The sequence below is a fragment of the Suncus etruscus genome, chromosome 5 (genome assembly GCF_024139225.1).
Source record: "Suncus etruscus isolate mSunEtr1 chromosome 5, mSunEtr1.pri.cur, whole genome shotgun sequence".
Classification (NCBI taxonomy): Eukaryota; Metazoa; Chordata; class Mammalia; order Eulipotyphla; family Soricidae; genus Suncus; species Suncus etruscus.
Genome location: NC_064852.1, coordinates 136,077,780 through 136,102,971, shown reverse-complemented (window position 1 = coordinate 136,102,971; position 25,192 = coordinate 136,077,780). Strand labels below are relative to the sequence as shown.

The 25,192-nt window shown below is 37.1% G+C and overlaps 1 non-coding gene and 1 pseudogene across 1 annotated transcript; one reads left to right on the top strand and one right to left on the bottom strand.

The window, feature by feature from the left end:
* Positions 1-9,427, bottom strand: part of LOC126008705 (pre-mRNA-splicing factor RBM22-like) — a 53,190-nt pseudogene extending 43,763 nt beyond the window's left edge.
* On the top strand, positions 6,210-6,316 carry LOC126010486 (U6 spliceosomal RNA). The gene has a single exon (XR_007496513.1). It is a non-coding gene; the product is annotated as a U6 spliceosomal RNA (small nuclear RNA).
* Positions 9,428-25,192: the final 15,765 nt, after the last annotated feature.

The window sequence follows — 25,192 nt, the reverse complement described above, 5'->3', positions numbered from 1 at the left end:
GACTACCTTCACTGAACACAAGGCTCTGAAATTAGATGTGAACTACAAAGGGACACAGAAGAAGTACGTTAACAACTAGAAATTAAACAGCTTGCTACTAAAATCAGTGGCTCAGAGATAAAATAAAACTTTTCTGGAAACAAATAACAATGAAGATTCAAACTATCAGAAACTATGGGATACAGCAAAAGCAGTACTGAAAGGAATATTTATAGCTTTGCAAGCACACATCTGGAAGGAAGAAGGGGTATACCTCAATAGCCTAATGACACAGCTAATAAATTAGAAAATGATCAACAAAATAAACCAAAAATAGGGAGACAAAAGGAAATAACAAAGCTTAGATCAGAAATTAATGAAGTGGAAACCCAAAATACAATCTGAAAGATCAATGAAAGCAGAAGTTGGTTCTTTGAAAAAATAAACAAGAAAGATAAACTATTGGCAAAACTCACAAAGAGAGAGAGAAACTTGATAACCAGTATTAGAAATGAAAAGGGGGAGATCACTACAGATATTGCAGAGATTCAAAGGGTAATCAGAAAATACTTTAAGAAACTCTATGCTACCAAATATGAGAATCTGGAAGAAATGGAAAAATTCTTGGATTCTTATAACCTTCCATTGTTGAATAAGGAAGATGTAGCATATCTAAACACCCCCATCACCATTGAGGAAATTAAAATGGTAATCAAACATTGGCCCCAAAACAAAGCCCAGGCCCAGATGGATTCACTAATGCATTCTTTCAAACCTTTCAAGAGGAACTACTACCACTTCTGACCAGGCTCTTTCATGAAATTGAAAAAACAGAAACACTTCCAAATAGCTTTTATGAAGCCAACATCACCTTGATACCAAAACCAGACAGAGATGCTGCCAAAAAAGAAAATTACATACCGGGGCCGGGCGGTGGCGCTAAAGGTAAGGTGCCTGCCTTGCCTACGCTAACCTTGGACGAACCGCGGTTCGATCCCCCGGTGTCCCATATGATCCCCCAAGCCAGGAGCAACTTCTGAGCACATAGCCAGGAGTAACCCCTGAGCGTTACTGGGTGTGGCCCAAAAACAAACAAAAACAAAAACAAAAACAAAAAGATCCTCAACAAAATCCTGGCAATTAGGATCCAATGCCTCATCAAGAAGATCATTCAATACGATCAAGTATATACAATAGATTCATATAGCAAGGTGGCAGGCTACAAAATTAACAAACAAAAATCAATGGCCTTTTTATACACCAATAATGATAGGAGAGAAATGGACATTAAGAAAACATGGGCTAGACAAATAGCAGAGCTGCTTTTGCCTTGCAAGCAGCCAACCCAGGACCTAAGGTGGTTGGTTCAAATCCCGGAGTCCCATATGGTCCCCCGTGCTTGCCAGGGGCTATTTCTGTGCAGATAGCCAGGAATAATGCCTGAGCACTGCTGGGTGTGGCCCAATAAATAAAAAAAGAAAAAGAAAAAAGAAAAGAAAGCAACCCCATTCACATCAGTGTCACACAAACTCAAATATCTTGGAGTCAACTTGACTAAAGATGTGAAGGACCTATACAATGAAAACTATAAAACCCTGCTTTAAGAAATAAGAGAGGACACTAGAAAATGGAAACACATACCGTGCTCATGGATTGGCAGGATTAACATAATTAAAATGGCAATACTTCCCAAAGCATGGTATTGGAATAAAGAGAGACCCTCAAATCAGTGAAATAGGCTTGAGTACTCAGAGAACATTCCCCAGACATACAATCACCTGAAGTTTGATAAAAAATCAATAAATCCTAAATGGAGTAAGGAAAGTCTCTTCAACAAGTGGTGTTGGCACAACTGGTTAGCCACTTGAAAAAAAGTGATTTAAGACCCTCAGCTAAAACCATGTACGAAAGTAAATCCAAATGGATTAAAGACCTTGATATCAGACCTGAAACCATAATGTATATAGAACAACATGTAGGTAAAACACTTCATGACATTGAGATTAAAGGTATCTTTAAGGAGGAAACAGCACTCTCCAAACAAGGGGAAACAGAGATAAATCGATGGGACTATATTAAGCTAAGAAGCTTCTGCACTCAAAGGAAATAATGCCCAGGATACAAAAGCCACCCACTGAGTGGGAGAAACTATTCACCCAATGCCCATCAGATAAGGGGCTACTATCCAAAATATACAAGGCACTGACAGAACTTTACAAAAAAAATAATCCCATCAAAAATTGAGGAGAAGAAATAAACAGACACTTTGATAAAGACATACAAATGGCACCTGAAAAATGTTCTACATCACTAATCATCAGGGAGATGCAAATCAAAACACGTATGCGGTACCACAGAGATTGGCTCACATCACAAAGAATGGCAATAAGTAGTGCTTGCAGGGATGTGGAGAGATAGGAATTCTTATTCACTGCTGGTGGGAATGCCATTTAGTCCAACCTTTATGAAAAGTGATATGGAGATTCCTCCAAAAGCTGGAAATTGAGCTCTGATATGATCTAGCTATACCACTCCTAGGGATATACCCTAGGAACACAAAAGTACAATACAAAAATCTCTTTCTCACACATACATTCATTACCACGCTATTTACAATAGCCAGACTCTGGAAAAAACCAAGATGCCCTTCAACATATATATGGCTAAAGAAACTGTGGTACATATACACAATGGAATATTATGCAGCCGTCAGGAGAGATGAAGTCTTGACATTTTCCTATACATGGATGTACATAGAATCTATTATTCTGAGTGAAATAAGTCAGAAGGAGAGAGATAGACACAGAATAGTCTCACTCATTTATGGGTTTTAAGAAAAATGAAAAACATTTTTGTAAAAATCCTCAGAGACAAAGAGAGGAGGGCTGGAAGGTCTAGCTCATGACATGAAGCTCACCACAAAGAGTGGTGAGTGCAGTTAGAGAAATAACTACACTGAGAGCTATCATAACAATGTGAATGAATGAGGGATGTGGAAAACCTGTCTAGAGTATAGGTGGGGGTTGGGTGGGGAGGAGGATATTTGGGACATAGGTGGTGGGAATGTTACACAAGTGAAGGGGGTGTTCTTTACATAACTGAAACCCAACTACAATCATATTTGTAATCATTGTGTTTTAAATAAAGATATTAAAAAAGATATTTGTTAAATACTTATTCTGTATCTGAGAGAGTTTTAGATCCAATGGAAGTAATGCCGAAGCCAGATTAAAAGGGTAACTCAACTGACAGCCACACTAAAAGAATTAAAAAAGACTGCTCACTTGTAGAACTGACACTCTGGTTTAAAGTGACAGAAAAATTATGAAATAAGGAAATTTGAACAGTATGAAAGACCATTACAGTCAATAAAGCAATAGGAAATGCCCTGGTGACAGAATACAGATAGGTTTTCCAGATCCTATTGTTTCCCTTTTTTAAAGAATTATATCAGCATCGCAATGCCTAGAAATAGGTAATGATCACCTTTTTGTTTCAACAGTTGAATTGATTTATATAAAACTATGTTGATTGATATTTATTGTTATTGATATTGATTTAAAAAAACTATGCCCTACAGTGGGTAGGGCATTTGCTTTGCATGAAGCTGAACCATGTTTGATCCCTGGCATCCTACATGGTCCTTTAAGCCTGCCAGGAGTAATTTCTGAGCACAGAGCAAGGAGTAACCCCTGCTGCTGAGTGTGGCCCCAAAACTGTGCTAGGTTAAATAAATTGCTAAACAATTATTACAGACTATGTAAGAACCTCAGAGGGACATTGTGTTAAAAGACTGTTTTAAGCAGAGGAAATGGTGAGAAAATGGGTTTAAGTAGTCAAGATGGATTCTGGAAATTGTAAATGTTTGATATGGTACAGAAGAGTCAGACCAATGAAATCCTAGATCAGGTTTAGTACACACACACACACACACACACACACACACACACACACACACACACACACACACACACCATCAAAGGACTTAAGGGCTGATACACAATTTATAACTGTTAGAAAGGCTAAGACTAAAATCTTACAGGAACCAGGCAGATAAGAAGAGGCACAAGTCGGGTAGAAGATAATAGAAGCCAATTACCAATAAATGTGAGCACAAGGGAAAACAACAGTTAGAAAAATTGCCTTTAATGGCCCTCTTATAAACTAGAAAGCCTTCTTGGGGCCTAAGTTAAACCAAAAGTAGAAGATTGTTCAAATACTATTGCTGAAAACAGAAACATAATTCTGGTTAAGCTAAAAATTTATTAAGTACTTGCATGAGGCTTTAGGTTTTATTTTTAATAGAAAATGTTTTACGGGGCCGGAGAGATAGCATGGAGGTAAAGCGTTTGCCTTTCATGCAGGAGGTCATTGGTTCGAATCCCGGCATCCCATATGGTCTCCCGTGCCTGCCAGGAGCAATTTCTGAGCCTGGAGCCAGGAATAACCCCTGAGTACTGCCGGGTGTGACCCAAAAACCAAAAAAAAAAAAAAAAAAAAAAAGAAAATGTTTTACATATGTCAGTTGTTTGGGCCAAACATTTTGCTCTTTATTTATATATTATATTATTATATATAATATATTATATTATTTATATATTATATATATCCCTTAATAGTCCCTCAGTAAGTACACATTGAGTTCACATTGAGTGAAGAGATCATGGCTGTGCTATAGAAAAGAGCAGAGAAACCAGGCAGGGGAGTGATTATCGGTAACCTGTACATAGAGTTTCACTGTGATTCCTTGTGTTCAATTCTATTTAATAAAATAATAAAATTCCACTAAATAATAAAAATCCACTAAAACTTTTGAGGTTAACTTAAACTAGTAAGCATGTGCATGGAACTAGATAAATGTACCTTGCCCTCAATGTTTAAGGAGTTACATAAGTCTAATGTCTTTAGATTATATTGTGTGCTGCTAAGAAATAGTATGTACTACAACTGGGGATTTGAGGGACAAAGTAATTGTATTGTACATGGGTTCAGTTTTGTTTTTCTTAATGTTCTTTGGCTGAAAGTTCAAGGCTGGGATATCATCGATGGGACTACCGAGAATTCTGTTTATGGGTGATTGTGCTTCCACTGTAACTTTACCCTGTCCTCTTTCTTTGCATCTTTGTTGTCATATTTAAAATAAAAATAAATAAATAAAAAATTCTTATTACATTTCAATAGGTTTTCTTTCTATTCCTAAGTCTGTTTGCCTGTCTTTGGGAAAGGTGTAAGCTGTGTGAAAAAAATGTAGGCATTGGAACAGAGAGAACAGGGGACAAACCTTATTCCAGGGGTCCTCAAACTTTTTAAACAGGGGGCCAGTTCACTGTCCCTCAGACCATTGGAGGGTCTGATTATAGTAAAAACAAAACTTATGAATGAATTCTTATGCACACTGCATATATCTTATTTTGCAATGAAGAAACAAAACAGATACAAATACAATACGTGGCCCGCGGGCCAAGTGTGGCCATGGCACGTCGTCCAAACTCTCTGAGCCTAAGTTTCTTCTTGGATAAATTACATCACAGGATTATTCAATTTTAAACAAGAAACTTGCAAAGAATTTAAAGCAGTGTGTGGCATTTTCCTATTCCCTAGGCATTTAACTTTCTTAGAAATAAATCTTGGTCTTACAGAATATTGCCTGTTAGTTGAAAACCATTTGATTTCTTGGTGTTGGAAGTAAAGGAAGTTGAAGGAACAGTGGTAGATTAATTAGATGTGATCTCCAGGAAGGCCAGAATTTTTGTATGATCTCATTTCTAAATCACTGATACTTTCTAGATATATTAGGCACAGAATTTTAATAAGTTTTTGATTAATAAGTTTTTGATGCTTTATATGAAGAACCACTTTGTCCACTACCCTGAAATATGAATACAATAAACATTTCATAAAAAGGACAAACACACTACTGACCCCAGTCTTAGGGAACAATTTCTAAGTATAAGCCTTGCTAGAATGTTCCAGTGACTGAGTAATTATGTGTTCAAGGTGTGTGCATGCATTTAAAATATCAAGATGTATATGTTAAACATGCATGTACCTTATATACATACATACACATATATTAATATGTTATATTCAATAAAATAGAAAAGCAAGATGATCAGTTTTAGTGCTTTCCTGGGGATTTTATGATATATATGGAAGGCTCTCTTTCATTAAATTAGAAACACTTTCAGTTTTTATTCCCATAACTAGCACTGCTGTAAGAAGATTGTTACGTGCTCGCTTCGGCAGCACATATACTAAAATTGGAACGATACAGAGAAGATTGGCATGTCCCCTGCACAAGGATGACATGCAAATTCGTGAAGTGTTCTATATTTTTTGTAAAATAAACTTATTCTCCCCTCAAAAAAAAAAAAAAAAAAAAAAAGAAGAAGATTGTTACAAGGAAGGATTCATTTCTATTGAAGCAGAAAAAAAAATCTACCTGATTAAGCCTATGGAAAGCTGGAAAATCTCTGAAGCCTCTGATTTTTTCACCTCTGAATTTAACTCAGCAGATGGAAAAAATATAGAAGATACTTGTCTTTCTTTAGACCTATAAAAAATGTCTGTGATATACATTTCTAATCAGAAAGTAATAGACTAAAGCTACTGAAGGATTAATAATTTTGTCTAATAAAGATATAACTAAGGACAAGTTGAGACAGACACTTATCACAAAGAAAATCAAGACTTGTTTTCTTATTCTAAATTTTTTTAAAATTAAAACACTATGGTTATAAGGTTGTTCATACTACAGGTTTTTTTTTTTTTTCACAGATAAAGTTGTTCATGATTGAGTTAGTCATACAATATACAAGAACCTTCACCAGCGTGCATTTCCCATTATCAATATCAAGTTTCCCTCTCACCCTTCTCCCCTCCCACTTATCATCCCTGCCTGCTTCTGGGACAGACATTTTTACTTCCCCCTCTCTCTTTCTCTCCCTCTCTCTTTCTCTCCCTCTCTCCCTCTCCCTCTCCCTCTCCCTCCCTCCCTCCCTCCCTCCCTCCCTCTCTCTCTCTCTCTCTCTCTCTCTCTCTCTCTCTCTCTCATTGTGGCTTACATTATTGTTAATGAAGGGATACCAGGCATCACGTCTTGTTTTCATTTGTCCTCGTGACCTATTACTTCCTAGCATGCAAATGCTATATTTTATTTTAGTTTCTCTCCCATAAACTATCATAAAATAATTTTTTGTTGTAAGGAAGAAGCACTTTCATTTAAACACAGACCACATAGGAAGGCTTAATAAGGGCAAAACTGCTATTTTTAATGGTTTTCTCTGGGACTGATGTCCCTTATACATGTGTTGAGCTATTTGTTTCCTTGAGGTGAATTCCATGTAATTTACCAAGATTGCTCACTATGTTTGCACCGTTCACAGGTACAATCTTTGCAATGGTTTGATTATCTTAAATATTGTGTATCTATTTATTAGTTAAAGGGTGACATATTGCCAGCACTAACACCCTTAAATTGACATTGATATCCCTATACTATGTTGTGTTGATTTTTTTACACTCTACATATGGGATTTTGGTGTTTTTAGAATATATATGCTTTCTTTTTCTTTATCCCTTGAGTTTTGGGGCCATATTCAGCTGGGTCCAGTTCTTACATCTGGATCAGTGCTCAGTGAGCACTCCTGGTGCTTCTCTGGTGCTCAGGGGACAATATGCATTGTTATGAATTAAACTGGGTGAATTTTATGCAAGACAAGTACTCTGCAATGTTCATTTTATAAAGAGGAATAAGATACAATCAGAAATTCACTTTGAGGTTAGACCAGTAAAGACAATCTTTACAAAGGAGATTTTAGAGAAGCAATTTTGCCCATATAATTTTGACTAGCTATGAAAATTAAGGTGGAAACTTATGAATTCATCAACTTGTAGTCATAATAATCCCAGCTCACTTCATACTTGTTTACTAAGATAGTTAATGGTTCTCACTTAAAGACAAACAGCTCTTACAATAAGAGATAATTATAAAAAAATAAATTACCAACGCAGAATGGTCTCACTCATCTATGGGTTTTAAGAAAAATGAAAGACACCCTTGTAATAATAATTTTCAGACACAAAAGAGAAAAGAGCTGGAAGTTACAGCTCACCTCAGGAAGCTCACCACAAAGAGTGATGAGTTTAGTTAGAGAAATAACTACATTTTGAACTGTCCTAATATTGAGAATGTATGAGGGAAATGTAGAGCCTGTTTAGGGTACAGGCGGGGGTTGGGTGGGGAGGAGGGAGATTTGGGACTTGGGTGATGGGAATGTTGCACTGGTGATGGGTGGTGTTCCTTTTATGACTGAAACCCAAACACAATCATGTATGTAATCAAGGTGTTTAAATAAAAAAAAATTACCAGAATTAAATAGAAAACTAATTTTAGGACACCCCCCCTTTCTGTACAGTTTTCTTTTTTAGTTGGAGTCATCTAATACTGTGAACAGATTCAAAATGACCTAATCCAATGTCAGTTTGTCTGACACTGAAAGAAACACTCTTTTTTTTTGAGCAGTCACTTGGAAACTGGCTATTAAACAAAATGAATGGAGAGTCTTTCTAAATACAGTGGCAAGATTTAAAGTATGGAAGTTCCTAAAGCTCACAGTGTTTGCTTAATTTTTTAAACTGAAGACCATCTGCCCCATTTTAAAATTTGAGGAAAATGCAGCGTTTAATAAGGGCAGATTAAGACATTTTGAGAGCACAGGAAACTGCCCACAGATCTTAATTCTAAGAATAGCCTGGGAACAGCATTAGAGCAAAATACAGATGTGGTTGTGAGTTTATTGGTTTATCGGAGAAAATATAGTTATCCTCCTGTACATTGCTAATGGCAATATAAATCATCATATTTTTGGTAAAACCAACCATTTATGTAAAATAAAATAAAGCAAAATAAATAAAAAACAAAGAATACTTTCAATGGAAGAGGTACTCTTTGTAGGCAAGTATGTAAACTGTGCTCTATTCTCTGAAACTTATAACTTATTATTGACGAGGTATATGTCCTAAATCCCAGTATCATGTGATCTGTTGGTTTTCCCCACCATATTGTCTATATATTAATTGCATAATATTGCCAATGTCAGGGCTGGCGAGAAAATGTGGTGAGAAAGGCTGTGGCTGACCTAGTTTTGATCCCTGACACCCACATACCATCATTCCTAAGCACTGCCAGGAGTGATTCCTGCATGCAGAACCAGTAGTAACCCCTGAGCATCACCAAGTGTGGCCCCCAAAATCCAAAAAACAATATTGTTCTTACCAGTTCTTTTTTGAGGAAAGCCAAGGCATGTTCAATGTCAGACCTTGATCTCTTTGGTCCAAGTACTTCTTTGTCACACCAGAAGGAGTAAATATCTTCTTGGACACGGTTGTTAAATTTTGTGACAGATTTGGAATAAGGGTCGTTAGGTTGTGTCAGAATAATCTCCATTGTTCTGAATTTCAGTTTACCTGATGATAGAGCTTCATTGAGACAAGGTTAGCTTTTACTGAGCTATTTTGATAGACTGGAAGGTAAAACTTTGGAAAGCTTCAAGGACTTAAAGAACAAACACTAATGGAATATACTTGAACTTCTGTTCACCAATAGGAGTATCCTATTATAAAAGCTTGAGTCATGCCCCCTAGTCACTATTCACCTTTTTCAGAGTCCTGTGAAGTATAGAGGAATATCATCACACCCACAGCTGAAAATCTTGGAAGACTATAAAGAGGAACAGTCTATTTAGAGGCCTATAGAGGAAGCAGAAGCAAAATTTTTCCTCTTCCTTCTTTTTCTTTTATACCCCCCCTTCTATTTTTCCTCCCTTTCCTCCTTGATCTCCCCCCTCTCTTCTTTTTCTTACTTTTTCTACTCCTCCTCCTCTTTCTTCTCATTCTTCGTTTTCTTTTTCTTGTTTTTTTTTTTTTTATTCTTGTTCTTGTTCTTCTTGTTTTTTTTTTATTCTTTTACTTGTTCTTCTTTTCCTTCTCCTTCTATCTCTTCCTCCTCCATTACCATCACCACCATCACACCCTTTGTTGCTCAAGGTTTATTTCTGAAACTGAGCTCAGGAATTTCTCCTGGGGTTTCTTATAGGAACACATAGGTGCCAGGATCAAATCCAGGTTAGTTCTATGTAAGCTATACCCATTGTGCTATCTATCTTGCCCAAACACAGGGTTTTCTTCCCAAACCCACCGACACAAAATCCAGACCTTTTTAGGATGTTGGTAATTATAATTCTGAGGCCAAAATTGACCCTTTGAATGAATGTTCATAAAAAAAAAAAGTTGATGCACTTAGGTTTGTGGGTTTTACTTTTCAGGTACCAAATTTTGCATTCTTAAAATGTCTTACTTAGAATAACATTGGGCCACCTTGATAAATGCACATTTCATTTTTTTTTTTTTTGGTTTTTGGGTCACACCCAGCAGTGCTCAAGGATCACTCCTGGCTCCATGCTCAGAAATCACTCCTGGCAGGCTCGGGGGACCATATGGGATGCCAGGATTCGAACCAATGACCTTCTGCATAAAAGGCAAACGTCTTACCTCTATGCCATCTCTCTGACCCCGCACATTTCATTCTTGCCCATATTATAAGGCATAAAATTTTCCAAGTCCCTTTTGTGTGGAGGAAGCATACCCAAAAATTCTCAGGGCTATTTCTGGCTCTGTGCTCAGTCTGTGTTTAGGAGTGACCCTCAGTGGTAGATCCTTTCAGGTCCTTCCCATGCAAAGCTTTATCTCTGGTCCCCACTGAGTTCCATTCATTTTACAGGTAGGAAGAATGGTATTTGAGACAAAAAGTAGTTGCTCAAGGATGTTTGATTCTAAAACACATATTCTTGTACACATGAAAATAAAGATGTTTAAGATTTGGACAAATAAATATCAAAATTTAGAGAAATACTGTTAGGTTACACCTTATTTTACACAAAACAAAGATCATCCCTTTGTATTTATTTGTTTACAGCTTCCTTTTACCCCCAAACAGAGATTGTCTTACATGTAAACTTGGATGGGACTGGCTCAGGATAGCCTGAGCTATCTGTCCTTACTCTATCCTTATTGTCCACCTAGGGATGTCTCTATACTCAATAAAAATGGTAGTTCTGGCAGGTAGTTGGCTCACCATTTGAGGTAGAAGTTTGTCAGACTACAAATATTTCACCCTCAGCCTGGTCTGGATTATTTCTTGTATGACCCTTGTATGTTCACCTTGAGTTGAAGATATAGTGTGTGGGTAATTTTACAAAATACCATTCTGAGATCTTGAAATCTTCCCTGCAAAACCCTCAGAAATAGATCATGCATTACTGAATAACTGATACCAATGATAGACCAGTGTGAACTGCTGATATACAGGAGGACACCCATTGTCTCTCCTTAAGTGTGGTCACAGGCTGAGAGAAGTACTTTCTGGAAGGTAATAAGACAAATATTTCCTTACTAAATGAATTCCCCCCTTTTTTTGATTTTTTTTTGAGCCACACCCAGTGATGCACAGGGGTTACTCCTGGTTATGCACTCAGAAATCGCTCCTAGTTTGGGGGACCATATGGGGCCACGGAATTGAACCACGATCCATCCTAGGTTAGCACATGCAAGGCAGATGCCCTACCACTTGTGCCATTGTTTCAGCATCCCTCTACATGTACTCCCTTTTACCCACCTTCACACATTTTATTATTCTCAGATAGACTGAAACATTTTATTCCCTTATTTTTGACTATTGGACCACACCAGCAGTGCTCTGGGGCACTTCCATGTTTGGAGTTTGCTCTTGGTGTCATGAACGAGACGATGTAGTGCTGAACATTGTCAGGTCACTCCTCTATACTAAGCATGCATTGCAGCCTGTTGAGCTCTCTCTAACCCCCGCTGGATTATTTAAGGCATCTCTGAATAAGCACTGTAATTGTCTGCTTGTAAGCCTATGGTAATGGTCTAGGTCTCAGCCCATCTCTGCTGACCGTATTTCTACTGGTGCTTATTATATCACTGAAAATTTATTTTCCTGCCAGCCAGCTTCTTAGCATAATAAAGTCCTCCTTAACTTCAAGTTGTGCCCACACCCCATTCTTAGCACTTGTCACATTTTAACATGATTATTTTCTTGCCACCTGTTTTCCTAGCTAGATCATGAGTTCTCTGATAACAAGGATTTTGTTATTTAATCAGTGCCCAATGTTAGGAACATAGCAACCAGCTAATACGTTTTTGTCAAGTGAAAGGTTTGATATAAAGAAATACTTTTTAAGGACTGTGAAATTGTAGTTGTTTTGCTTTTCAACTTCTGAAAACCAGCTGGCTCATTTGACCTTACACTATTTCTCACACATTTACAAAACACCTAACATATTTTGAGCATGTGTCTGCTGTAGATGAACTTCATTAAAATTTCTAAAGGTCTAAAGCTCTTTAGAAAGCCTTGCCAAACTTCTAAGCATTTCTGGCAGTTTTGCACATTAGAACATTTGTTAGGTGGGCTCCCTACTTGGGCAAATGTCAAAGGGACCCCTGAAATACTGAGAGGTGTTACAGAAAGAGGGGGCTCTGATGAAAGAGAGGGACTATAATTCTCTGAAGGTGTATTAAAACAAAAGGTGACTTTCTTCAGCTACTATAGAAAACAGCTGAAAGGACCCTTAAAGAGTTAAACATGGAACAGTCATCTGACTAGGAGAAATTCTACTCCTTGGAATCAGGTACTCAAATATATCCACAGCATTGTTTATAACTACTTTCACAATATCTGAAAGTTATAAAAATCCAAATATGCATCAGTTACTGGATAGGTAAAGAAACTTTTATCTACTTGCAATGAGATATCACTCCATCACCAAAGAAAATTAAGTGCCAGTGAATGCTAGAACATCGACTGATCAAAAAAAATATTCAGTGAAAAAAGTCAGATGTCTCCATTTTTGTGAAATACTCAGAAGTAAGTCCATAGAAATAAAACTAAATTGATGGCTGTTAGGAAGAGAAAAATGGTCCCTTGAGCAAAAATAAGTCCTGTTTAGCTCAAACAGCAAAAGAATTTAAGTATAGAGGAGTTGCTCAATCTTAATCTCCAGAAAAAAAAAAAATAAACCATAGACTAGGAGACTGTTAAACTGAAAGTGCCAAAAGTTTCTCATGCTCACTAATTGATAGTTTTTAATACACTTTTCTTTTCTTTTTCTTTTTTTTTTTTTTTTTGTTTGGGGCCACACCCGGCGGTGCTCATGGGGTGACTCCTGGCTGTCATGCTCAGAAATAGCTCCTGGCAGGCACGGGGACCATATGGGGACACCGGGATTCGAACCAACCACCTTTGGTCCTGGATCGGCTGCTTGCAAGGCAAATGCCGCTGTGCTATCTCTCCGGGCCCTTAATACACTTTTCTATGATAAAAATTAGTATCTCACCACATAGGCTTGATAACTTTTTCCCCTTTATCTTCAGACCAGGGACTGCTCCACCTTCCAGGTGTCCGATCCTAAAAACCTTGACAATTCACAATCAACCATAAAAGGATGAAAAGGGGTAGATATTTGTTTCCAGGTTAGGGAGTGGAGCTTTCCAGAGAAAGACCAACCCATATTTGAATCAAATATTCTGCCCCCTCAATGTAGAAGGGAACGCAGTCAACCTGCATATGCATCGCAATAGTCTTCTCTCCAACTGCCCATTCCTATTCTAGGGACTGTCCTTTTCTTTTTCTTTTCTTTCAGCTAGTTCAGCATTTAGAGTTAAATGGAGCATTCCTAATTTCTTTTGTTTGTTTGCCAGAGAACCAACTCTTGACCCCTCCTTTCCTGGCCCCCAATAAAGGAAGGTCAAGAAAAGTGGATCATATGCTCCCTGAACATAGATTTTTTTTTTTTTTGGAGTGATGAGCAGTTTGGGGCATCCCATAAGGTGAGTAAACCAAGGATCATTGAAATAATCAATTTAATACAATGAATTTTATATTATATGAATAGCATCTCAATTCAATTTTGGAAATAAAAAAGATGTAGGTGCGGGCTTAAAATTTAAAACAAATATAAGTGGAAGTCAGAGTGATACATTGTGAGAAAAGAAGAATCAGTAGATAATAACACGAAGAGGCAAGAAATTAGAAGCATGGAGTGTGGAACAGCTTATAGAAGCAAATAAAGGAGTCAAGTTATTCTCTCCTGGAACTTCCAAAAAGGAACACCTTGATTTTAGTCCAATAATACCTTATTAACCTACAGAACTGGCTGCTATACTTGTATTTTTCTAAGCAAGAAAGCATCATTATTGGTCTCCTTTTTTGTGGAGAATTTCAAAAGTCCAGGTGAAGACAAGGTGAGGAAGGGACATGACTTGGTTGGTTGGCTCATGTATTTCACTAAGAGAGTTTCTATCTGCAAAACAAAATGAAAGGATCAAATAACAAACTAAGTTATTGTCCTAATATTTATGAGAGAAAAATCTGGGTTGGCAGGATTAAGGAACAACCAATATCTTTTACTGTGGATTTTATTTTTTAAGTATTTAAAAATTATCCAAGTAATGTATGCACAAGTGATAAAAAAAAGGCCATATGTAGAAGATAGAATGATTTGATTAAAAAAACTATTCAGTTCTAATTCTTCACTCATCTAGTAATAATCCACAACATTTGTTGTTTCTTCTTTACCTGTTTTGATATTATTGGTAAATAGTTAACAGGTATTTTTTATAGTATTTATTATGTGATTTAAAATCTCTCCTTGAGGGCCAGAGTGTTCAGGTAACAAGTCAGAGCACCAGTTTTGCATGTGAAAGCTCTGAACTATACTCCCAGCACCACATATTCCCTGAAGTACTGCCAGGAGTGATCTCTAAATGCTAAACTAAAAGTAGATTCTGAACAAATACAAGAAATGATGGTCAGGAGTGCTCCCTTAAACAAACAAACAAACAGAAAATCTCCACTCACCAAATCTTTATAGCAACTCATTTGAGGTAGATACTAGTATTTGTCCTACTTTACAAATATTACATGGGAAAATAAGATGAGGTTATAACTATTTTCTCAAAATCATGTACTAAGAAGGAACTGGAATTTGGGCAATCAAGTTTCAGACTTATGCCACTGACCTCTCCATCACATAGCTGACCAGCACTAGCCTCCTTTCATAGAGGAGGAGCTGAGAATTTGATGTGGATGAAGGAATATAACTAAATTCAATGGTCAAGCTAATATTAGGCCTAATTGGTCTCCAAGGTTAATTTTTTTTCTGCTCTAGAAATGTTGAATTTTTATAACCCCATGTCTATCTTAATTTGCTGGGGCAAGGTGAAAAAAGTGAGAGAAGGCATTAGAGGGACTTTAAAGGAACTTTTCAGCACACAGTAAAAAAATTTTTGGGGGGGTTCACACCCGTTTGATGCTCAGGGGTTACTCCTGGCTAAGTGCTCAGAAATTGCCCTTGGCTTGGGGGGACCATATGGGACGCCGGGGGGATCGAACCGCAGTCCTCCCTTGGTTAGAGCTTGCAAGGCAGACACCTTACCTCTAGCGCCACCTCACCGGCCCCACAGTAAAAATTTTTTACATAAGTTTTTGGTTTTGTTTTGCTATGAAGGGTGATATACCCAGCAATGCTCATGATAACTCCTGGCTTTTCACTCAGGAATTATTCTTGGCAGTGCTTGGGGAACATGTGGGATGTCAAGAATCAACTCCACGTCTATACTATAATTACAGTCCCTATCATTCCTGAAGGGAATCATTCCCACCATATGTGGGGAAAAGGCTTGAATCTGGGTCAGACATGTACAAGGCCTACTGTACTATCATCAGAGCCCCTAATTTTAAAAAAAATTAAATTACTTTACTTAAAAACCATAGTTACAAAGTTGTTCATAATACAGTTGATTTTTTTGTTTTTTTTTATTTGTTTTTGTTTTTGCCATAGATACCAGTTTACGATACTTGAAATTTTGTTTTGATTCACAACTTTCTCAACAAATCACCAAAATTCCAATGCTATCCTATCACCAGGAAGATTCCTTTGTTCCTCTTAATATTTTCCTATTTCCTCTCTCCCCTTCCTTTTACCCTTATATCACTATACATTTTTATTGACTCTAAGAGTTATATTTGTGGATTTTTTATTGCTCGTCACCTTGTTTTAATAATTCATTCCACATATGAGCAAAAGCGACCAATAATAATCTTTTACTTCTTTGATTATTTCACTTAGCATAATAATTTTAAGTTTCTATCATTTTCCCCCCCCAAGGGAATGACTTTAGCTTTTTTAAATTGTGGAGCAATAGAGCATTGAGTGTATCTATCAACCATAACTTCACTTCTTTTGGGGAGAGAGATCCACACCAAGCAACACTCAGATGTTACTCCTGGCTCTGCTTTTATCTACTACAACTTTTTTATGGGGGGGGGCACACCCAGTGACGCTCAGGGGTTACTTCTGGCTATGCACTCAGAAATCGCTCCTGGCTTGGAGGGCCATCTGGGATGCTGGGGGATTAAACTGTAGTCCATTCTGGGTCAGCCGTGTGCAAGGCAAATGTCCTACCACTCTACCATTGCTCAGGCCCAACTTCTTATATACGACTTCTTTTATAGGATGGGGTGCATAGGAGAGAACATAAGGAGAAAGTGAGCAAAAAAGAAAAAAGAAAAAAGCAGCAGGTTAATCTGCACCTTAACTTTTTGCTTAACCCCACAAAGTCTACACTAACTCTAAGCATTTTTCTACAAAACTCTATTGAGGAAAAAAAATGTTCTATAGAGAAAGAAAAAGGCATAATGGGTATAGAAAAATGTGTAAATCTGGAAGTATGTTATTAAGTAGAGTATAGAAATAAAACAACACATAAAAGTCGTGTAAAATAAGGCATATACATCTGAGATCAGAATGGTACTTCTTAGCCATGGGAACATTCTGGACATTGATCATATATCAAGCTGGAAAGCAAAAAACCCTGTAGTATGTCTACTGTGTTTGGAAGGGAGGCAGTGTTCTGTTGGTGAGAATTCAAAAGAGAAAGTTTGAAAAGAAAAAACTAACAGGTGTATTAAATAAAATAAAACTAAAGTCTTCCTCCTGGGGACAAAGCTCCTTAATAATTGAATTCATGGTGGACTCTTGTTGCAGGGGAAGTGAGAGAAACCTCAGAGGAAATCCAAATTAAATTGTTGCTGAAGGAGTGAAAAAACAGAAGAGCTAGACTGCCATCATGAGGTAGAAGGGTAAGAAGAAACACATAGATAGCTGCTGGCACAATTGAAGTCAGATTTGGCACTTAAAATAGTATTGAAATTCCCTTTTATTGTTCTATTTTTTTTTCTCAATCGTTAGTTTATACAATTTATCTTCAAAGCAAGTCAAATGACTCAAGAAAGATCTGCATGAACCCTTTAAGCTTCTTTTTGTTCCTATTTTCCTATGGGAAGGAGTTTCTGGTCTTTGTTATGTATCTTAAAAAAATTTTTTAAAGACAGTGACATCAATAAAGTTATTCATAACAGAACTGTTTCAGGAAACATAGTATTCCAAAAGCAACCCTTCTACTGTACATATCCCCTTTCTTTCTATTTATGTCCCTAAATTCCCTCCCACTCCTAGCTTGCCCTTTTGGCAGACATATGAGATTTATTTCATATTACTTACTCCAACAAAACATAAAGGAATGGCAAATGGAATTATCAGAAAATAAATTAAAGTCAATTTTTGATGATTGATTGCTAAGTGATTTTTTTGACAGTCATTTTCAGCCTTTATTGTATAGCTAATGCAAGGCATTGTGACTGAAAATGCAGGACTTTATCCAAACCTGCTTTTTTAAATCTTTATTTAAATACCATGATAACAAATATGATTGTAGTTGTATGACTTCAGTCATGTAAAGAACACTGCCATCACCAGCGCAACATTACCAGCATCAATGTCCCAAATCTCCCTCCTCCCCAGGGAGGAGCAGGGTTTCTTGGAGCAGGGTTTGATAGTTTCCTTTGTATAGGTTCACATCTTTAGTCAGCTTACTCCAAGATATTTGAATTTGTGTGGCACTAATGTGAATGGGGTTGTTTTCTTAATGTCCATTTCTTCCCTATCATTATTGGTGTATAAAAATTGATTTTTGTGTGTTAATATTGTAGCCTGCCAAATTGCTATATGAATTTATTAATTCTAGACGCTTTTTGTAGAATCTTTAGGGTTTTCTAAGTAACAGCGAAGATATCTTGCAGAGTATCATGTCATCTGCAAACAGTGAGAGCTTGACTTCTTCTATTCCTATCTGGATTCTCTTGATATTTTTTCTTGCCTAATCTCTGTAGCAATTACTTCCAGTACTATGTTGAAGAGGAGTGGTGAGAGAGGACAGCCTTGTCTTGTACCAGAATTTAGAGGAAAGGCTTAAGTTTTTCTCCATTGAGGATAGTGTTTGCCATTGGCTTGTGGTAGATGGCCGTAACTATATTGAGAAAGGTTCCTTTTATTCCCATCTTGCTGAGAGTTTTTATCAAGAATGAATGTTGGACTTTATCAAATGCTTTCTATGTGGCTATTGATATGACCATATGATTTTTATTTTTCTTGTTGTTAATGTTGTGTATTAGATTGGTAAATTTATGGATGTTAAACCATCCTTGCATTCCTGGAATGAAACCTACTTGATCAGAGTGAGTAATCTTGATGAGGTATTGGATCCTGTTTGCCAGGATTTTGTTGAGGATCTTTGCATCTGTGTTCATCAGGATATTGGTCTGTAATTTTCTTTTTTGACAGCATCTCTGTCTGGTTTTGGTATCATGGTGGTGTTGGCTTCATAAAAGCTATTTGGAAGTGTTCCTGTTTTTTCAATTTCATGAAATAGCCCTGCCAGGATTGCTAGTAGTTCCTCTTGAAAGGTTAGAAGAATTCATTTGTGAGTCCTTCTGGGCCTGGGCTTTTGTTTTTGGGCAAACTTTTGATTATGGTTTTAATTTCCTCATTAGTGATGGTGTTTAGATATGCTACATCCTCTTTATTCAACCGTGGAAGGTTATAAGAGTTCAAAATTTTATCCATTTCTTCCAAGTTCTCATATTTAGTGGCATAGAGTTTCTCAAAGTAGTCTCTGAATACCCTTTGAATCTGCAGTATTTGTAGTGATCTCCCCCTTTTTCATTTCTAATAGGGGTTATCAAGTTTCCCTCTCTTTCTTTGTGAGTTTTGTCAATGGTCTATCAATCTTGTTTTTTCAAAAAAAACAACTTCCGTTTTCAATGATCTTTTGGATTGCTTCAAACTTGAAAGTGTGTTTTGCGGGCCGGAGAGATAGCATGGAGGTAAGGCGTTTGCCTTTCATGCAGGAGGTCATCAGTTCGAATCCCGGCGCCCCATATGGTCCTCTGTGCCTGCCAGGAGCAATTTCTGAGCGTGGAGCCAGAAATAACCCCTGAGCACTGCCGGGTGTGACCCAAAAACCACAAAAAAAAAAAAAAAAAAAAAAAAAAAAAAAAGAAAGTGTGTTTTGCTGGGTGCAATATTCTAGGTGAAGTATTTATTTTTTGAGTTTTGTCACTATATCCCACCACTGCATTCTGGCTTGAGTGTTTCTTGTGATAGGTCTGCTGTAAATTTTAAGGATGCTCCCTTGAATGTAATTTCTCTTTTTTATCTCGCTGCTTTCAGTATTCTGTCTTTTATCTTTGGGATTCATCATTGTGACTAGGATGTGTCTTGGGTTTTTTTTCCTGGGGTTTCTTTTAGCTGGTACTCTTCAGGCATGCAGGATTTGGTCACATGTATTCTTTAGCTCTGGTAGTTTCTCTTTAATGATGTTCCTGACCGTTGATTCTTCCTGGAAATTTTCTTCCTGAGTCTCTGGGACTCCGATGATTCTTAAGTTGTTTCTGTTGAGCTTATCATAGACTTCTATTTTCATCTGTTCCCATTCTTTGACTAATTTTTCCATTGTCTAAATTGATTTCATTATTTCCATATAATCCTGTTTTGTTTTTAGTAGTTAGCCTCCATAATAGCATTTTTGCAACAAATTTCTCTGTCTAAAAAGGTTATGCACATTGAGTAGAACTGTCAAAGATATTTATAGAAGTGCAAATATTAAAATTATATGGATATTTGCAACTACTGTCCTAAAATCATGCTATGAAACAGTGATGTTAATTCTCTCAATCATGCTGAAGAATGACTGATATTCTACACCCTATCAAATTTTAAGGTATTTTGCTTTAGCTAACCTGAGTTACTTTCTTCTGCACTTTGTTTGTCCATACAAATAATTCAATTTAATTGCTTATTATTTTGCCTTCTCTTATCAATAGCACAGTTCTTGCCTTTTTCTATGGCCAAACCTCTATTTATATTTGTGTTTGTTACGTGCATTCATATATTTTATTGATATTATTGAATAAAAACATCTGAGTAGCAAATATTTTTCTGCTCTGCTACTTCATTTTTCCCCTCCACTTTCCAAGAAGCTCAAGCCTCACTTGACTCACAAATCTTTTTCTTGACACCTGGTGCCACATTAAATTCAGTCTAATATTTTCTACAGACATGAGCACAATTCACTAGGACTTATGCCTCCCCCGATCTTTAATCTCTGAGGACAGGAGAAGATGATGCTGAAGATTTAAGCAACGTTCTTTCCCCCAGAGGACTCCTGATGGCTGTGGCTGTTGTATTCCTAATAGAAGGAAGACATTAATAAATATAGCTAAGCAAAGGCACTGGTGTTACTGAGTCATTATCCCTACTTTGCTGGTATGATTAGTATAATTTGAGGTGCTTACTAACTATGCCTTTTTCAATTTAATTTAATTTAATTTTGGGGTGATGTTCAGGATCATTCTGGGCTGTACTCAGAATGAGATGCCAGATATCAAACTTAAAGTTTTCTGTGCAAAGCAAACACCCTATCTGCTGTGCTATTGCTCCAGCCCAAACAGTTTTATTTTTTAAGATAAAATTTAATTAATTCACCTCATGAATTAACTTATTGGTTTATTTTTAGGAGCATAACTTTATGCCTCTTCAAAGTGTTAGCACACCACCACAAACCTAAATTTGCATTTAAAATTTTGTATCTGGCATGCAAGGGAGAGACTTCAAGGCCATTTATGTCAATTTTTATTTTTTCTAACCTTCTCTGCATCTTTCTAGGACTTTTGACAATTTTTTTTCTCATCTTTCTGGGGGATCATGCATCCTTTAGAGATTTAGCCAGATATTAAAGCATTAGAAATAGATAATGATGCTGATACATTGACACTAATACTGGGAATTTGAGGTTTAGTAGGTTTCCTCCCCTTTCTTATGCAGCTTTGTGCATACACTCCAGGACAGAACACATGCAGACATGCAGAAATCCCTCCCTGATGAATGCTGAGTTTGTGTCTTCTGAGGTCATTTTCCTGAAAGCTTGTAACTAATTCTGAACACCAAGGAGTTCTTAGATATCTTCTTATACAAGAGAAGGAAGCAATTTGTGACCTAACAAGAAGGTTAATACCAGCTGGTCATAGTTTAGTGAGTTTAATTACTAGGATTTCTATATAATATCACCCCAAATGACAACTGAGTTGGAGCTGAACATGAGATTCCTTTTGGGTGAGCAAAATATAACATGCCATGCAAAGCCTTGTTCTATCTAATCCTTGTGTCTGATGAGCTTGGCATTAGTGACATATTTGGAACGGATTTGTACTTCTCTAAGATGAGATTTTTAATAAAGCTGCAAGATAAAATTGGCATTGATTGCTTTTAACTGGGAATCAAAATATACATTTGAAAAATGAGAATAAAATCTGTTTCAGTAAAAGATAAAAGACTGTTTTCTTGCCCACCTACTTCATTCCATTTGGAATAATTAATACTTGTTGGACACACTAGTAAATATTGGCCACACATGTAAATACTGGCCCTGCATGGAATGAAACAGATTTTATTTTCCTAAGCATTGTGAATTGATCTAATCTCCACTTGGTTTTAATAATGTCAGGTGAAAGCACTGACTTAATTGTAGGAAGCCTAGATGATATAGAACCCAAGAGATTTCCCCCTTTGGGTTTAAAGTGTGGCCCCGGAGTGGTAACAATAGCATTATCTGGAGCTTGTATGAAATATAGGATCTGAGGCTTGACACAGAGATCTAATGCATCAGAGCATGTGTTTAGAAAGATCTACAGGTGTTATTTATACACAAAAAATTTTGACAGTCCCTAATGCTGCCTTTATTCTTAAGGGCTTTTTTCCCTGAAAGGAACTAAAAGACTATTTGCCTGAGTAATATACACCAAAGACCAGCTTTGAGAATTTTCCAGCCAGAAAGAGGAATGCACAGATGTATGCTACATTCCACAGTGCCAAGTCGAAAGGTTTGCCATTTGTTCTGACTGTTTTATTGCCCTCAAACTCTGCACTCAGCTTCTTGTGGGGCTTCCAAAACACAACTAAGCCATGGAAAATTAATAATGTAAAGGTTTTCTAAGGCTCTTGGCAGTTGAAGGAATTTCTAGTGGAACCCATGTTGAGTTGGGGGTCGAGAAGGCAAGAACTTTGGCATATAACATAATAATGTGGAATTTCTAAACACTTCTCCAATGTATAACTTCAGCTGGTTGGAAAATGGAATTTGGATACTAGGATTTTTTTCCTGAAGAATTTCTGACAGTTTAGGAGACAAGAGTCTAAATATTTTCAGCAAGGAACTTTTACACAAGGCTATTCTATATTTTGGGTATTGTGTGCTCTATGGAGAAAGAAGTTGTTTCTGTCATCTCTAGTAAAATATTTTTATAAGCATCTTTATTCCCTCCCCTTTCATAATTTTTTTAATTTTATCAAATTTTATTTAGAATTTTATTTTCAACTTATTAACAACAGAGTTTTATTACACAAGTATTCTATCACCATCACCCACCACTCATTTCAAGTGTCCGCTTCTCTCACAAGATCGCTCCAGCCCCTAGTTCCTATATTTCTAAACCCATTTCAGACTTACTTCCACCATAATTACACATAAAACCTAGTGACCAATATACAAAACAAAATCCTATGTTAGGTGCCAGAGTGCTAGTCCAGCAGATAGGACACATTCCAACCATGTTTGAACTTCATCATTCCATCCTTTCACTGCCAGAAGTGATCCTTGAATACAGTGTCAAGAAAAACTCAAATAAGATTCTCCCTATTGTTTGATGGTTTCTCCAAGTTCCACTTTAGGACTAGATGCTGTTCGTCTCTGTGCTAGTTTGCTGACATCACAGACTTATTTTCTTTTGTTTGCTGTTTTTTTATTTATTTATTTATTTTGGTTTTTGGGTCACACCCGGCAGCACTCAGGGGTTACGCCTGGCTCTATGCTCAGGGGACTATATGGGATGCTGAGATTTAAACCAATGACCATATGCATGAAAGGCAAAGGCCTTACCTCCATGCTATTTCTTCGGCCTCATTTGCTGTTTTCTTTGCAGCATGTCTTTGCATTATATTATGATAATTATAGTAAAATATTGATTTATAATTTGAATTGTTTTGAAGGTTTTGGCAATGTAGATCATGGGTTGTGAGGTCAAAGTGATAAACTTCACTGCTTGGAACATTGCAAGGATTATAGAAGAACATATAGGTAAAATACTCCATGACATTGAGACTAAAGGCATCGTCAAGGAGAAAACAGCACTGACTAAACAAGTGGAAGTGGAGATAAACAGATGGGACTATATTAATTTGAGAAACTTCTGCACCTCAAGAAAACAGTGATGAGTATACAAAGGCCACCCACAGAATGGGAGAAACTATTCACCCAATACTCTTTAGATAAGGGGCAAAGAACTAAGATATACAAAGTACTGACAGATCTAGGATTATACCCTAGGAACACAAAAACATAACTCAAAAATGCCCTTATGCACAATTTATATTAATTGTCAGCATTATTTACAATAACCAGACTCTGGAAACAACCCAGATGCCGAAAACAGTTGAGTGGCTAAAGAAACTGTGGTACATAAACACAATGGAATATTATGCAGCCATCAGAAGAGATGAGATAATGAATTTTCCAATACATGCATGAGCCTGAAATCTATTACACTGAGTGAAATAGACAGGAGAAAGACACAGAATAGTCTCTCTCATTTTATGTGTTTTAAGAAACGTAAAAAATCATTGTAATTATACACAGAGACAATAGAGAAGGCATGACCCATAGAATGATGGAATGAAGAATGGTGAATTGATTTGGAGAAATGACTTCACTGACAACTACCATGACAATGGTAGTGAGTGAAATGGAATGTCTGTCTTGAATGCGGGCAAGGGGTGTAGGAGGAGAAAGATGGAGGCATTGGTATTGGGAATGTTGAACTGGTGGAGGGGGATGTTCTTATTTTTATTTATGTAACTAAAACCCAACTACAATCATGTCTTAAATAAATATATGTATTAAAAACATTGCAAGGGTTAATACACAGATGAATTCTTGTGTCAACCCAATTTTCCTGGCAAACCCAGGCCTTTACTTTCTTCTTTATTTTTTGTTTTAATATCATATCTGTCAGCCACTCAGGGGTTACTCCTGGCTCTGAGTTTATATATCACTCCTGGCAGGCACGGCGGGACCATAATGGGATGCCAGGATTTGAACCTCCTGGGTCAGCTGCATGCAAGGCAAACGCCCTACCACTATGCTATTTCTCCAGCATGCAGGCCTTTACTTTTACTCCTGGTACAATCAGGAACCCTAGGGATGCTGGGATTAAACGTAGACCTGCTGCATGCAATGCACGTACATTAACTGCTGTACTATCACTCTGGCCCTTCCAAGCTTTATTTTATTTATTTTTGGAGGGGTGGGTCACACCGAGTGTGCTCAGGGGTTACTCCTGACTCTGTGCTCAGAAATCTCTCCTGGCATGCTTGGGGGACCATATGGGATACGGGGGTTTGAACCACCGTCCATCCTGGATCGGCTGTATGCAAGGCAAATGCCCTGCGTGCTGTGCTATGGTCTGCTGGGTCTCTACAAGCTTTAATTTTTATATACATTTTTCCAGTATAGACATTTCTATTTTGAGGAAGTTAATATCTTTTATTCCCCCTCTTTTTTGTTTGTTTGTTTTGGGGCCACACTCAATGTACTCAGGGCTTATTCCTTGACTCTGCTTTAAAGAAAAAAATCACTCCTGGCAGGTTTAAGAGCAACATATGGAATGCTGGAAACTGGACCT